The sequence below is a fragment of the Salvelinus namaycush genome, chromosome 28, assembly GCF_016432855.1.
Source record: "Salvelinus namaycush isolate Seneca chromosome 28, SaNama_1.0, whole genome shotgun sequence".
Taxonomy (NCBI): Eukaryota; Metazoa; Chordata; class Actinopteri; order Salmoniformes; family Salmonidae; genus Salvelinus; species Salvelinus namaycush.
In genome coordinates, this window is record NC_052334.1 from 10138616 (window position 1) to 10154993 (window position 16378).

General features: G+C 42.9%; 1 protein-coding gene across 1 annotated transcript in view; it reads left to right on the forward strand.

Moving 5' to 3' along the window:
* LOC120023555 (alpha-(1,6)-fucosyltransferase-like) overlaps positions 1-16378 on the forward strand; it is a 182259-nt gene that overhangs the window by 69285 nt on the left and 96596 nt on the right. Inside the window, exon 2 of the mRNA XM_038967585.1 lies at positions 16001-16055. The gene's annotated coding sequence lies outside the window, so the exon portion shown is untranslated. The remainder of the gene's footprint in view (positions 1-16000; positions 16056-16378) is intronic.

Consider the following 16378-nt stretch of genomic DNA (forward strand, 5'->3'; position numbering starts at 1 on the left):
AGTGGGAGCGTTATCCACATTGAAGGTGAAAGGAGAGGAAAACAACAGCATGTTATTTTCCAACACTTTGAAATCCTCAAAACGATGAGAAAACTCACCATTCAAAGCACTGAGCAGCGATGTCTACTTCTCCCGCTGATCATCTGATAGGGACCAGACTAGTAGTGTCGGAAGGTGGGTGAGATTGTTGGCTTCTACTTGGCGGGTCAGGAGGAGTAATTTTCCCTTGAAGGCTTTGACAAGGATGTACATCTGATGTGCAAACAGGTCCTTCCCTTGTAGTTTGGAATTCAGTTAATTCATGAGGGCCATGATGTCCACGGTGAAGGCAAAATCAGCCAACCATTCTTTATCTTGCAGTTGAGGGAAATCCACATATTTTCCTTTCATTTGCAAAAACTCAGCAATCTCCGACTTCAGGTCCCACCCACTTTTAAGCACCTTCCCCAAACTCAGCCATCTCACGTTTGTGTGGTAGGGGAGATATGTCTCTTCCAACAGTGAGACAAACTGCCTGTGGTTTAAAGATTTTGCTCTTATGAAGTTTACTGTATCCACATTATGGCTCATTTTCAGAACACATTTACAGAGCACCTCCTAATGAATAATGCAATGCAGGAAAATACTTTTCTGATCTGGGTTCAGCAACTTGATCTATCCTTTTCAAAAAGCCAACATTTTTTCCTGTCAAGTTTGGGCACCCATCAGTGGTCACACTGGATAACTTTTCAAAACTCAGTCCCAGCTTTGCCACACTTATTAACCTCATCCAATAAATATTTCCCTGTGGTTGTGCTCTTCATTGACTGCACTGAAGCAAGCTCCTCTGTAATTTCAAAGTCTGGGGTTATGCCTCGTAAGAATATCAACAACTGCACCGTGCCACTGCTCTCATCCAGGGCCAAGGAGAAATAGGTGAAATCCTTTACCTTGTCTTTCAACTGTTGTTCCATATTCTCTGTGATGTTCTCAACATGCCGTGTTACTGTTCGTCTTGACATGGAAACATTTTCAAACAGCTCTTTCTTGTCGGGGCAAGGTATTGCAGCAGAGTCAATTAAACATTATTTTATGAATTCGCCATCAGCGAATGGCGTGCTATGTTTAGCAATTTTGTGGGACAGTATATAGCTAGCTCTCTCAATTCCGTCGTTTGCTAAATGCAGTTTTGTGAAAGTCCTTGCTGCTTTTGCAACACAGAAAGCAACTCTTTCGATGCACTTGCCCTCTGCTCAGAATACCTATTCCTATATTTCTCTGCATGCTTCGTCTGGAAGTGTCAGGACAAGTTGTAGTCTTTCAAGACAGTGATGCTCCCTTTGCACAATAAGCACACAGCTTTCCCTGATACCTCAACAAAGAAATATTTCGATGTCCACTCTTGCTGGAACACCCTACATTCATTGTCTACTTTCATTTTCTTTGAAATCTTTGAAAAACTCTCTTTGAAAAATGTTTTGCGCAATTTCTAGCTAGCTACTATTTGTAACTGTGACATGTGTGTCAGCCTGTCAGTCACTGTCTGTCCTTGTGCAGTTGTTATTTATACGTGCCATCAAAATAAATGTCCCACAAGCGGTGTGAGTTAAATCATTACACAAAGGTGAGTATTCATTGGGCTTTTAATTTGAATAACAAATACGTTTTTCAAAACTTTACTATTGCAATTTCTTTATGTGATCTGAGCATGATTCCGCGGGCTGTGTTGAATCAGCCGCATATACCGGCCTTTTTTATTTATTTCACCTTTATTTAACCAGGTAGGCCAGTTGAGAACAAGTTCTCATTTACAACTGCGACCTGGCCAAGATAAAGCAAAGCAGTGCGACACAAACAACAACACAGTTACACATGGAGTAAACAAACGTACAGTCAATAACACAACATAAAAGTCTATATACCGTGTGTGGAAATGAAGTAAGATTAGGGAGGTAAGGCAATAAATAGGCCGTAGTGGCGAAATAATGACAATTTAGCAAATAAATACTGGAGTGATAGATGTGCAGAAGACGAATATGCAAGTAGAGGTACTGGGGTGCAAAGGAGCAAAAAAATATATAATAACAATATGGGGATGAGGTAGTTGGATGGACAATTTACAGGTGCGCTATGTACAGGTGCAATGATCTGTAAGCTGCTCTGACAGCTGATGCGTAAAGTTAGTGAGGGAGATATGAGGCTCCAGCTTCAGTGATTTTTGCAATTCATTCCAGTCATTGGAGGCTATTTTGTAAATGACATCGCCGAAGTCAAGGATCGGTAGGATAGTCAGTTTTACGAAGGTATGTTTGGCAGCATGAGCGAAGGATGCTTTGTTGCGAAATAGGAAGCCGATTCTAGATTACATTTTGGATTGGAGATGCTTAATATGAGTCTGGAAGGAGAGTTTACAGTCTAACCAGACACCTAGGTATTTGTAGTTGTCCACATATTCTAAGTCAGAACCGTCCAGAGTAGTGATGCTAGACGAGCAGGCAGGTGCGGGCAGCGATCGGTTGAAGAGCATGCATTTAGTTTTACTTGCATTTAAGTGCAGTTGGAGGCCACGGAAGGAGAGTTGAATGGCGTTGAAGCTCGTTTGGAGGTTAGTTAACACAGTGTCCAAAGACGGGCCAGATGTATACAGAATGGTGTCGTCTGCGTAGAGGTGGATCAGAGAATCACCAGCCGCAAGAGCGACTTCATTGATATATACAGAGAAAAGAGTCAGTCCCGAGAATTGAACCCTGTGGCACCCCCATAGAGACTACCAGAGGTCCGGACAACAGGCCCTCCGATTTGACACACTGAACTCTGTCTGAGAAGTAGTTGGTGAACCAGGCTAGGCAGTCATTTGAGAAACCAAGGCTGTTGAGTCTGCCGATAAGAATGCGGTGATTGACAGAGTCAAAAGCCTTGGGCAGGTCGATGAAGACGGCTGCACAGTATTGTCTTTTATCTATGGTGGTTATGATATCGTTTAGGACCTTGAGCGTGGCTGAGGTGCACCCATGACCAGCTCGGAAACCAGATTGCATAGCGGAGAAGGTACGATGGTGATTCGAAATGGTCGGTGATCTGTTTGTTAACTTGGCTTTCGAAGACATTAAAAAGGCAGGGTAGGTTAGATATAGGTCTGTAACAGTTTGGGTCTAGAGTGTCTCCCCCTTTGAAGAGGTGGATGACCGCAGCAGCTTTCCAATCTTTGGGGATCTCAGACTATACGAAAGAGATGTTGAACAGGCTAGTAATAGGGGTTGCAACAATTGCGGCGGATCATTTTAGAAAGAGAGGGTCCAGATTGTCTAGCCCAGCTGATTTGTAGGGGTCCAGATTTTGCAGCTCTTTCAGAACATCAGCTATCTGGATTTGGGTGAAGGAAAATGGGCGAGGCTTGGGCAAGTTGCTGTGGGGGGTGAAGAGCTGTTGACCGGGGTAGGGGTAGCCATGTGGAAAGCATGTCCAGCCTTAGAAAAATGCTTATTGAAATTCTCGATTATAGTATATTTATCGGTGGTGACTGTGTTTCCTAGCCTCAGTGCAGTGGGCAGATGGGAGGAGGTGCTCTTATTCTCCATGGACTTTACAGTGTCCCACAACTTTTTGGAGTGTGTGCTACAGGATGCAAATTTCTGTTTGAAAAAGCAACTTTTGCTTTCCTAACTGCCTGTGTATATTGGTTCTTAACTTCCCTGAAAAGATGCATAGCATGGGGGCTATTCGATGCTAATGCAGTACGCCACAGGATGTTTTTGTGCTGGTCAAGGGCAGTCAGATCTAGAGTGAACCACGGGCTATATCTGTTCCTGGTTCTACATTTTTTGAATGGGGCATGCTTATTTAAGATGGTGAGGAAAGCACTTTTAACCTTTTCTCAATAGGGGGTGCTGTTTGCACTTTGTAAAAATTTCGTTCCCAAATTAAACTGCCTCGTACTCAATTCTTGCTCGTACAATATGCATATTATTATTACTATTGGATAGAAAACACTCTCTAGTTTCTAAAACCGTTTGAATTATATCTGTGAGTAAAACAGAACTCGAGTTGGAGCAATCTTCCTGTCAGCAAGTGAGAAATCTGAAATCAGCCAGGCTGTTCTTTTTCTTTTTTTTTTTTCTTTTTAAATTTTTTTTATCCCCTTTTCTCCCCAATTTTCGTGGTATCCAATCGCTAGTAATTACTATCTTGTCTCATCGCTACAACTCCCGTACGGGCTCGGGAGAGACGAAGGTCGAAAGCCATGCGTCCTCCGAAGCACAACCCAACCAAGCCGCACTGCTTCTTTAACACAGCGCGCCTCCAACCCGGAAGCCAGCCGCACCAATGTGTCGGAGGAAACACCGTGCACCTGGCCCCCTTGGTTAGCGCGCACTGCGCCCGGCCCGCCACAGGAGTCGCTGGAGCGTGATGAGACAAGGATATCCCTACCGGCCAAACCCTCCCTAACCCGGACGACGCTAGCCCAATTGTGCGTCGCCCCACGGACCTCCCGGTCGCGGCCAGCTGCGACAGAGCCTGGGCGCGAACCCAGAGACTCTGGTGGCGCAGTTAGCACTGCGATGCAGTGCCCTAGACCACTGTGCCACCCGGGAGGCCCAGGCTGTTCTGAGGTCGGTTTATTAATGTGCATGTCTTCTATTGGTTGAGATGCACTGCATACGCCTTCCCCTGGATGTCAGCAAATAGTGAGAATTGGAATGGAGTTGCTAGGCAGATCTGAGGCCATATAAATGGACTGGCAACGTGGGGTCCTCTCTTTCCTTCATTCGCCATGACGCAAGACAGACCTCAGGATGGCGTTCTAGAAAGCTCCCGTTATAGCCCTTAGATATATCCGGCTCTGATTTTATTCGATATAGGTGTTAAAGACATCATAATGTTGTTATTTTAAACCGAGTTATATCAGTTTATATCAGTATATTGCGATTTTCGGATATTTATTTGTGCTGCGTTCTAGTGAGTTGGGCACGTCTGGGCCACATGGCTAATGTTTACTGCTAATTCCAAAGTTGAAGGCGACAATCTACAACCGAGCAATGATTCTTTTGGACAAAGGACAACTTGCCCAAGATTCTGATGGGAGCTCATCAAAAAGTAAGAACTATTTATGATGTTAATTCGTTGTTCTGTTGAAAAATGTAAAACTCATATTCCGCCATTAATTTCGGTGCGGTCTCGCTTTAACACACGCTGTATGTCGTAGTAACGTTAATTTAAAAAATCTAACACAGCGATTGCATTAAGAACTAATGTATCTTTCATTTGCTGTCCAACCTGTATTTTTTAGTCAAGTTTATGATTAGTTACTGATTAGATTAGGTGCCTCTCCCAAGATTTCTCCCAACATATTGTTGGCAGCTTGGCTACTATTCTCATTGTATAACCACGATTTGTGCCGCTAAATATGCACATTTTCGAACAAACTCTATATGTATTGTGTAATATGATGTTATAGGACTGTCATCTGAAGAAGTTTGAGAAGGTTAGTGAAAAAATTAATATCTTTTGCTGGTTTATTCGTTATTGCTAATGTTGGCTTGAATCAATGCTGTTGTGTGGTTGGCTATTGTAGTAAGCTAATATAATGCTATATTGTGTTTTCACTGTAAAACACTTAAAAAATCTGAAATATTGGCTGGATTCACAAGATCTTTGTCTTTCATTTGCTGTACGCTGTGTATTTTTCATAAATGTTTTATGATGAGTATTTAGGTAATTCACGTTGGTCTCTGTAGTTATTCTAGTTGCTTTGGTGAGAGTTGTGATGGTGGCTGCAATGGTAAACTATGATTTATACCTGAAATATGCACATTTTTCTAACAAAACATATGCTATACAATAAATATGTTATCAGACTGTCATCTGATGAAGTTGTTTCTTGGTTAGTGGCTATTTATATCTTTATTTGGTCGAAATTGTGATAGCTACCTATGCAGGAAAAAAATGGTGGGAAAAAAAAGTTGTGTCTTTTGCTATCGTGGTTAGCTAATAGATTTACATATTGTGTCTTCCCTGTAAAACATTTTAAAAATCAGAAATGATGGCTGGATTCACAAGATGTGTATCTTTCATCTGGTGTCTTGGACTTGTGATTTAATGATATTTAGATGCTAGTATTTACTTGTGACGCTATGCTAGGCTATGCTAGTCAGCTTTTTTACTGATGGGGGTGCTCCCGGATCCGGGATTGTGATGAAGTATAAGTTAAAGAATAACCATTCATCCTCTACTGACAGAATGAGGTCAATATCTTTCCAGGATACCTGGGCCAGGTCGATTAGAAAGGCCTGCTTGCTGAAGTGTTTTAGGGAGCGTTTGACTGATAGAACTCAGTGCACTCAATTTGATGGGCTTATGTCTGTTAAATTGTCTGTCTTTAATGGTGTGCCCCAAGGCTCTGGACTTGGTCCTCTCTTATTCACTATTTATATAAATGATTTAGACAAAAATGTCCAAAATGCGCAACTTCATTTTTATGCTGATGATACTGTTATTTACTGTTGTGCCTCGTCTCTTACAAAAGCTTTCCAGAACTTGCAAACTGCTTTTTATACTGTTCAACATACCTTGTGTCAATTGAAGCTTATCTTCAATACTGACAAAACTAAACTAATGGTGTTTTCTAAAGCAAGAAATAGACCTCTGAACCTTTCACTTATTACTACCTGTCAGGGCAAGGAGATTGAGGTTGTAACCTCATATAAATATATTGGAATTTTAATTGATGACGGCCTCTCTTTTAAATTGCATATTCAACAATTGACAAAAAAATGTAGGCTGAAATTGGGATTTTATTTTAGGAATAAGGCCTGTTTTTCTTTTGAAGCCAGAAGCTACATTTATGCCTTTACTAGACTATGGGGATATTTTATATATGAATGCTTCCGCTCAGTGTTTGAGATCAATTGACACCCTTTCCCATGGTACTTTGAGATATATTTTAAACTGCAAAACCCTTACTCACCACTGCACTTTGTATACCAGGGTTGGCTGGCCTTCTCTAGTCACTCGTAGGCTCAGTCACTGGTATACTTTTATTTATAAAGCCATTTTGGGTTTACTACCTTTTTATTTGGGCATTTTTATTGTTCAGAAATGTGGTGGGTACTCTCTTCGTTCGCTGGACTTTATCCTGCTAACTGTTCCAAATGTCCAAACTGAATTTGGTAAAAGGGCTTTTATGTACTCTGCGCCATCGTCTTGGAACACCTTACAAAATACTTTTAAACTGGAAGAACTTGTCCCGATTGGTATTTTTAAATCACTGATGAATGATCTTGAGACTGATTCCCTGACCTGTCAATGTTTTTAATTTGCTGTTTTTGATTTTTGTTATACTCTTGTGAATTCAATGGTTTTTACTAGATTACTTGTAGTTTTTCATGTTGTTTGTCTGTAATTTTTGTCATGACTTGGTGCTGCCTATCTTGGCCAGGACGCTCTTGAAAAAGATATTTTAAATCTCAATGAGCCCTTCCTGGTTAAATAAAGGTTAAATAAATTAAAAAATTAAAAATGAGGGGTGGTCGTTTGACCGCGGACCCATTACGGACGCAGGCAATGAGGCAGTGATCGCTGAGATCCTGGTTGAAGACAGCAGAGGTGTATTTAGAGGGCACGTTGGTCAGGATGATATCTATGAGGGTGCCCGTGTTTACGGCTTTGGGGTTGTACCTGGTAGGTTCCATGATCATTTGGGTGAGATTGAGGGCATCAAGCTTAGATTGTAGGACGACCGGGGTGTTAAGCATGTCCCAGTTTAGGTCACCTAGCAGTACAAACTCTGAAGATAGATGGGGGCAATCAATTCACATATGGGGTCCAGGGCACAGCTGGGAGCTGAAGGGGGTCTGTAACAAGCGAGAGTGAGAGACTTATTTCTGGAAAGGTGGATTTTTAAAAGTAGAAGCTCGACCTGGATAGCATGACAGAACTCTACAGGCTGTCTCTGCAGTAGATTGCAACTCCACCCCCTTTGGCAGTTCTATCTTGGCGGAAAATGTTATAGTTGGGGATGGAAATTTCAGAATTTTTGGTGGCCTTCCTAAGCCAGGATTCAGACACGGCTAGGACATCAGGGTTGGCGGAGTGTGCTAAAGCAGTGCAAAAAACTAACTTAGGGAGGAGGCTTCTGATGTTAACATGCATCAAACCAAGGCTTTTACGGTTACAGAAGTCAACAAATGATAGCGCCTGGGGAATAGGAGTGGAACTGGTGGCTACAGGGCCTGGGTTAACCTCTACATCACCAGAGGAACAGAGGAGGAAGAGTAGGATAAGGGTACGGCTAAGGGCTATAAGAACTGGTCGTCTAGTGCGTTGTGGTAAAATAGATTCAAGGCATAATAGGTGAGGTCTCTGCATGTGTGTGGGGTGGGACGAAAGAGCTATCTAAGGCGGGACTGAGGGCTCTACAGTGAAATAACGCAATGAAAACTAGCCAAGACAGCAGTAGACAAGGCATATTGACATTAGAGAGAGGCATAAATCAATCACAGGTGTTGATCAGGAGAGCTAAGACAACAACCCAGGCCTGCTCTATCTTCTCCCTCTATCCTCCCTCTCTGTCTCTATCTTCTCCCTCTATCCTCCCTCTCTCCCTCTATCCTCCCCCTCTATCCTCCCCCTCCTCCCTCTATCCTCCCTCTCTCCCTCTATCTTCTCCCTCTATCCTCCCTCTCTCCCTCTATCCTCCCTCTCTCCTTCTATCCTCTCCCTCTATCCTCCCTCTATCCCTCTATCCTCTCCCTCTATCATCCCCCTCCTCCCTCTATCCTCCCTCTCTCCCTCTATCCTATCCCTCTATCCTCCCCCTCCTCCCTCTATCCTCCCTCTCTCCCTCTATCTTCTCCCTCTATCCTCCCTCTCTCCCTCTATCCTCCCCCTCCATCCTCCCTCTCTCCTTCTATCCTCTCCCTCTATCCTCCCTCTATCCCTCTATCCTCTCCCTCTATCATCCCCCTCCTCCCTCTATCCTCCCTCTCTCCCTCTATCCTATCCCTCTATCCTCCCCCTCCTCCCTCTATCCTCCCTCTCTCCTTCTATCCTCCCCCTCCTCCCTCTATCCTCCCTCTCTCCCCCCCTCCTCCCTCTATCCTCCCTTTCTCCTTCTATCTTCTCCCTCTATCCTCCCTCTCTCTCTCTATCCTCCCCCTCCTCCCTCTATCCTCCCTCTCTTCTTCTATCCTATCCCTCTATCCTCCCCCTCCTCCCTCTATCCTCCCTCTCTCCTTCTATCATCTCCCTCTATCATCCCCCTCCTCCCTCTATCCTCCCTCTCTCCTTCTATCCTCTCCCTCTATCCTTCTATCATCTCCCTCTATCATCCCCCTCCTCCCTCTATCCTCCCTCTCTCCCTCTATCCTCTCCCTCCTCCCTCTATCCAACCCTCTCTTTCTCTATCATTTTACTTTTTATTTAACCTTTATTTAACTAGGCAAGTCAGTTAAGAACAAATTCTTATTTTCAATGACGGCCTACGCTGGCCAACCCCGGACGACGCTGGGCCAAATGTGCGCCGCCCTATGGGACTCCTAATCACGGCCAGTTGTGATACAGCCAAGAGAGGAGAGAGGAGGCAGAGAAGAGGTGGTGGAGAGCAGAGGTGAGGTGGGGGAGAGAGAGGAGGCAGAGAAGAGGTGGGGGAGAGAGAGGTGAGGTGGGGGAGAGAAGAGGTGAGGTGGGGGAGAGAGAGGTGAGGTGGGAGAGAGAGGATGCAGAGAAGAGTTGGGTGAGAGCAGAGGTGAGGTGGCACAAACAAACACGCACACACACAGCCAGCCCTGCCAACATTTCCCTCCCTGCAGCTTTTGACCCCTCCAGGAGGATCATCCATCCAGAAACACCCATCTGTGCCTGTCTCTCCAAAGAGAGGAGAGGGGTGTGTGTGTGTGTGTGTGTGTGTTAGAGAGTGCAGCATAACCAGCACAGTCCTGGGCTCTGAGAATAGAATACACTGCATGTATGATACTTGGCCCATATATTCCACACACACACACACACACACACACACACACACACTCTCTGTTAGATGAGGTGCCAGTCCCCAGCTGCAGTCACTGTCAGAAAGGCCATCCCAGCTGTGCCTCTGGAGCTGGGTCACCTGATCCATGCCCTCACCTTTGGCCTCATTTCCTGTCACTGATGACCAATGAGAGTAGAGGCAATCCCCCCAGGCCCCTCCCCCCAGAGTTACTGAAGATTTGTCGCAATGTTCTGATTCCAGTATGACTTGGACTTCCTATTCTGACTTTCTCAAATATTAAAGTAGTACCACACTGTTTGATGACAACATTGTTGGCTGGTGAATCACACTATAAAGGAAGTAATCCCACATGCCTCACACACAACAGTAGCTTGGTAAGCGTAAGCCCTTTATTGACTGCAATACAACACAATCAATCAATGTTCAACTAGGATATTTGATTTATACAGTACAGTAGAGTGTATTGTATAATAAAGCAAACAGACGTAACCTCAGTATAGCCTAACTGTAGTGTTACGCACGCCTCTAAAAAGAGGGAACGCAACTCCCTGCTGTAACTCAACTCTCCGTGAAGCGAAAGAGGTATGGACCGTAGGTGCGAGAAAGGACGACAAAGGCAGAATTTACCGTTTACTAGGATTTATTTCCTACACGGTAATATGGGGAAAAGGGGCTGGACGGAACCAAAGGAAAGAAAGTAAATATCAAAGCTCCCCCTCTCCTATCTAACCTGCCTACCCACTTAACTTACCTAACTTGCACCACCTGGTGCCCTAACCAAAATACAGGGGGTGGTCCGCCCAGGTCTTACCTAGTGTGCCTAGACATTGAATATACTACGGGTATATGTATGCCCTCGGGCCTCTTGCCTAAGCGCCTTCCCCTTCCCCCCTGGGAACAAATGAAACAGAATAATTATAAACAATTTCACAAACACTTTACAACAAAACTGAGTAAACTAACTCAGGCCACTAAAGAAGCTTTGACAAAGCAACAAACACAGAACTCTTTCTAATGATTTCTCCAAAACATTCAATCTCCCTCTAATCTTTTCTCCAAAATATTCAATCTTTCTCATCATCTTCCTAATCTCTCCAAAATATTCAATCTTCTCTCTCTCTTTTCTCCAAAATATTCAATCTCCCTCTAACCTCCAATCATTTCTATCCTCTCTCCTGAACAGAACACTGGCTTTATATCTTCAGGTGGCAATGGTGATTAGAGTCAGCTGCTTCTTGACGAGGGGGCGGAGTCAGCTCCAATCATCAATTAGCCTGGGGTCGACCAATCAGTTGGTTGGGGAGGCTTCCAGGAAGCCATCTCCTGAAACACACACACTCAAATACAACACAGAAACTGGGGAACGTAACAGTAGGATAATTAATGAATAGCCCACAGCTGTAATAGCCTGCTATCGCACACACACACACACACACACACACACACACACACACACACACACACAGACACACATGGAAAGGCTTAGTTTCTTTGATGTGGATTAGTGAGCTAATAGAAAGGTCTATTGTGGCTACAGGAGGACTAGTGAGTGGTAGACCTGTCAGCATGTCTCAGAACGTTGGCCTGTAGAAATACATGGATATAGAGAGGCTGGGAGAAAAGACTAGGGGTGCCCTTAGTGGAGAAGCCTATCTATGCTGCTATACTTCTAGGATGGATTTCCAAAATTCAGACTACAAATGTAGGATCTTAATTTGAGCCAGTTTGCTACAGCAGGACAATAATCCTGCAGCAACAGGAAATGTGAATTATTGTGTGTATTATAATGAATGGATATTTTTGTAATGGTTGATATATTTTTTGTTAGAGAAAATCAAGTCTGACATTTCGAAGTGGAAATTACAAACAGTAGAAGCCTTTTTAAAACTCCTGCGGTGCAGGAAAATTCTCAGCAACTAAACTGACCAAATTAAGATCCTACAGCTGTAAACCTTTTCCTACACTAAAAAACACTTTCAATTTAGATACCTGCCTCTAATCTAGAGGTAGTGATGAAACCAATTCATTACCCTGAATGTACATTTAAGCGATGCGTTGATTGTTGCATTTCTCAGGGAAGTCCACGGGTCGATTGGTTATCTATCTGTTTCACAGGAGGTTGGTCTCACCTTAAGTACCACTAACAGGCTTGTGGTAATGGAGCGGAATAAGTGGAATGGTATCAGATACATCAGACTCATGGTTTCCATGTGTTTGATGCCATTCCATTTGCTCTGTTCCATTATTATGAGCTGTCCTCCCCTCAGCAGCCTCATGTGATCTGCTTTCTATCCTGAGGTCGGATTGGTTGCCTGTACAACGTTATGGTCTCAGAAGCCAGGATAATTAGGATTGATTTCTGAGACAGCTACATTTCTACAGCCTCCCTTCCAGCTAAAGCTCTCTGTTGAAGTATTGAAACCAGCTGCTGCCGAGGTGCATATGAGGCTCTTTTAATAAACAAAGACACACCTCTGGTCTCTCTCCTTCACCTCTCAATTTGTGTTGTTGTGCTTGGGGTGTGTGTGTGTGTGTGTGTGTGTGTGTGTGTGTGTGTGTGTGTGTGTGTGTGTGTGTGTGTGTGTGTGTGTGTGTGTGTGTGTGTGTGTGTGTGTGTGTGTGTGTGTGTGTGTGTCTCAACTCCCTAACCCAATTCCCTTGGACCTCAATGAGCCTGCATTATAGATTCCTTTGTTTTTCTAGGTAAGGCACGGAATTATACGGTAGCGCTCGCTGCTCTGGGGGAAATTAGAGTTGTGATAGCAGAAGATTGTGGGCGCAATTTGTTTTTGGAAGCTTGCATGTTTTTCAGGGGAAAAGCCGTGTTGAAAAGAAAATGTGCAATTATTGATCGGCAAAGTCATTTAGAGTGGTGTGGTTTAGATAGGAAGCATTACATGTAAACTTAGAACCATTTTCCTGATAATGGAAGTTGAAATGAATCTCTGCGACTAGATCCACCAGCCAAGGTCATTTCAGAGCAGCCTGCTGCGGCATTCCTTGGTTGCTCGAACTGTGTGTGTGTGTGTGTGTGTGTGTGTGTTTTGCATTCTTTGTTTGCCTGCCTGTGATTGTGTGGGTGGGCCTTTGTGAGTGTGAGGGTGTGTGCTTGTGGGCCTATGTGTGTGTGTGTGTTTCTTCATACATGCGTGTGTACGCGCTTGTGTGTGCATGCTTGCATACGTGTATGTGCATGTGTGCGTTTGAGCGTGTGTGTGTGTGCATCATTCATTGGGGATAGAGTCTTGCTTAATGGGCTCCAATTACATCTGATGCTTCCATCCATCCTGGCCCTGTCGCCACCGCAGCAGGAGAGTGTGGGTGTCACTGCTCTAAGCCGTCACCATGGATTATGGGATGGATGTGCAGCCAGGGAGGGTCTGAAGCTGAATACACACACACATGCACGCAAAGGGTGGCTACTTTGAAGAATCTATAATATAAAATATATTTAGATTTGTTTAACACTTTTTTGGTTACTACGTGATTCCATATGTGTAATTTAATACTTTTGGTGTCGTGACTTCTGCAATATAGAAGATAGTAAAAATAAAGAAAGGCCTTTGAATGAGTAGGTGTGTCCAAACCTTTGACTGGTACTCTATATTATTTAGTATATGTAAAGACAAGATTACATTGAGAATAGTCTGATGGGTGAGAATATTGTCACTTGTGAATGATGCCCAGTGTGTGCAGTGTAAGGCAAGAAAAAGTGCATGCCTTTTCTTTTCCCAATCATAGTCACATGTATCATGTAGCCTAGCCCATAGGCCTATATGTTTTGATCAGGTGGTATAATAACTCCAATTGTAGCCCATAGGCCTATATGTTTTGATCAGGTGGTATAATAACTCCAATTGTAGCCCATAGGCCTATATGTTTTGATCAGGTGGTATAATAACTCCAATTGTAGCCCATATGCCTATATGTTTTGATCAGGTGGTATAATAACTCCAATTGTAGCCCATATGCCTATATGTTTTGATCAGGTGGTATAATAACTCCAATTGTAGCCCATAGGCCTATATGTTTTGATCAGGTGGCATAATAACTCCAATTGTAGCCTATAGGCCTATATGTTTTGATCAGGTGGTATAATAACTCCAATTGTAGCCCATAGGCCTATATGTTTTGATCAGGTGGCATAATAACTCCAATTGTAGCCTATAGGCCTATATGTTTTGATCAGGTGGTATAATAACTCCAATTGTAGCCCATAGGCCTATATGTTTTGATCAGGTGGTATAATAACTCTAAATGTAGCCCATAGGCCTATATGTTTTGATCAGGTGGTATAATAACTCTAAATGTAGCCTATAGGCCTATATGTTTTGATCAGGTGGTATAATAACTCTAAATGTATCCTATAGGCCTATATGTTTTGATCAGGTGGTATAATAACTCTAAATGTATCCTATAGGCCTATATGTTTTGATCAGGTGGTATAATAACTCTAAATGTAGCCTATAGGCCTATATGTTTTGATCAGGTGGTATAATAACTCTAAATGTATCCTATAGGCCTATATGTTTTGATCAGGTGGTATAATAACTCTAAATGTATCCTATAGGCCTATATGTTTTGATCAGGTGGTATAATAACTCTAAATGTAGCCTATAGGCCTATATGTTTTGATCAGGTGGTATAATAACTCTAAATGTATCCTATAGGCCTATATGTTTTGATCAGGTGGTATAATAACTCTAAATGTATCCTATAGGCCTATATGTTTTGATCAGGTGGTATAATAACTCTAATTGTATCCTATAGGCCTTGGACCCCTGGAACATAGTTAGAGAGCACATCTACTACAGAGCCTAGTGAAACACGTTCTATTTAGAAGAGGATCCCGGCTTTATCCTGCTGCTGGATTTATTGCTGAGTGCGTCTCAATATTAGGACGGTGTTCCTTATGTTTTGTACACTCAGTGTATATTTTATTTTTTATTTTACCTTTATTTAACTAGGCAAGTCAGTTAAGAACTAATTTTCAATGAAGGCCTAGGAACAGTGGGTTAACTGCCTTGTTCAGGGGCGGAACAACAGATTTTTACCTTGGCAGGTTATATGTAAGACTAGGTTAAATTGAGAATAGTCTGATGAGTGAGAATATTATCAAGTGCTTTCAAATAGTGAATGAGAGACTGAAGAAGTGTGTGCAGCCTGTGCAAGAAACAGAACAGAGCTCATGCCTTTCATGCAACATTTTTCAAATCATCATTAGAGTCGCATCATACAGCCTTAGAATGTACCAAAAATCTAAACATATAGCCTGACGTTTTTATCACAACTTAAGTTGAATAAATAACTCTAAATGAAGCATGTAGAAAAGGACCTGTTTGTTTGTCAACCGCTCAACACAGAATGCCGCATGTGCTCTACCTCGGAAATCATTTGGAGAAAATATCATTTTTATTTTATTCAGATATATTCAAGTGTGTTCTTCTTAATATAAAATAATATACAATTAATGCCACCGGAATTATGAGCAAATATTATCTGCTTAATGAACTAGTGTAGCCCACAGCCATATGGCATAGCCAGATCAGAGCCTAACATAAGTCATAACATGTTTCTTTAGACCTGTCTAAAATTAATAATGGATCTATTGTGATGGTTATAGGTTATATTAAATGGATTTATTTGTTTTTTTAAATGTAGATGTTCCAAAGGTCTGCATCAGGGGCTGGTAGGCTATGCGTGGAAGCCAGGAGATGCCAAACATGTTTATGTTAATTAATGGTCAATTACCGTGAGACCAGCAGTTATTTGCATGATAATCACTGACTGACAAAATTTCATGACCGCCACAGCCCTACCTAACACACACACACACTCGCACACACACACACACACACACACGTACGTACGTACGTACGTACGTACGCACACACGCGCACACACACACTCACTCTCCTGGCTTGATAAATAACCTTGAAGGAAATGACAAATGACTCAAGTCTTAAAGCTTTGTTCTCGCTGACTAAATCATGGTGGGTAATATCGTTTTCTTTCCTCATTTTTTTTTTTTTACAGGAAGAAGTTTTTCTCTGAAGTCCCAAGTGAGGATTCTGTGAGGCTTCTAAAAAAGGTAAGCTCCTTTAGGATGGATACTTTCAGGGTATGGGATGGTTGGATTAAGACGGATGTTTGATAAGAAGTTAAAGGACAGATCATAATTTGGGCCAGTGGAGGCTTCTGAGGGGAGGACGGCTCATAATAATGGCTGGAACGGATTGAATGGAATGGCATCAAACTATGTGTTGGATGTATTTGATACCATTCCACTCATTCCGCTCCAGCCGTTACCACGAGCCCGTCCTCCCCAATTAAGGTGCCACCAACCTCCTGTGACAAACTTTATGGTTGTTTATAAACTTCCTGTGTGTGCTTGTGACCATGTACATCTGGGTT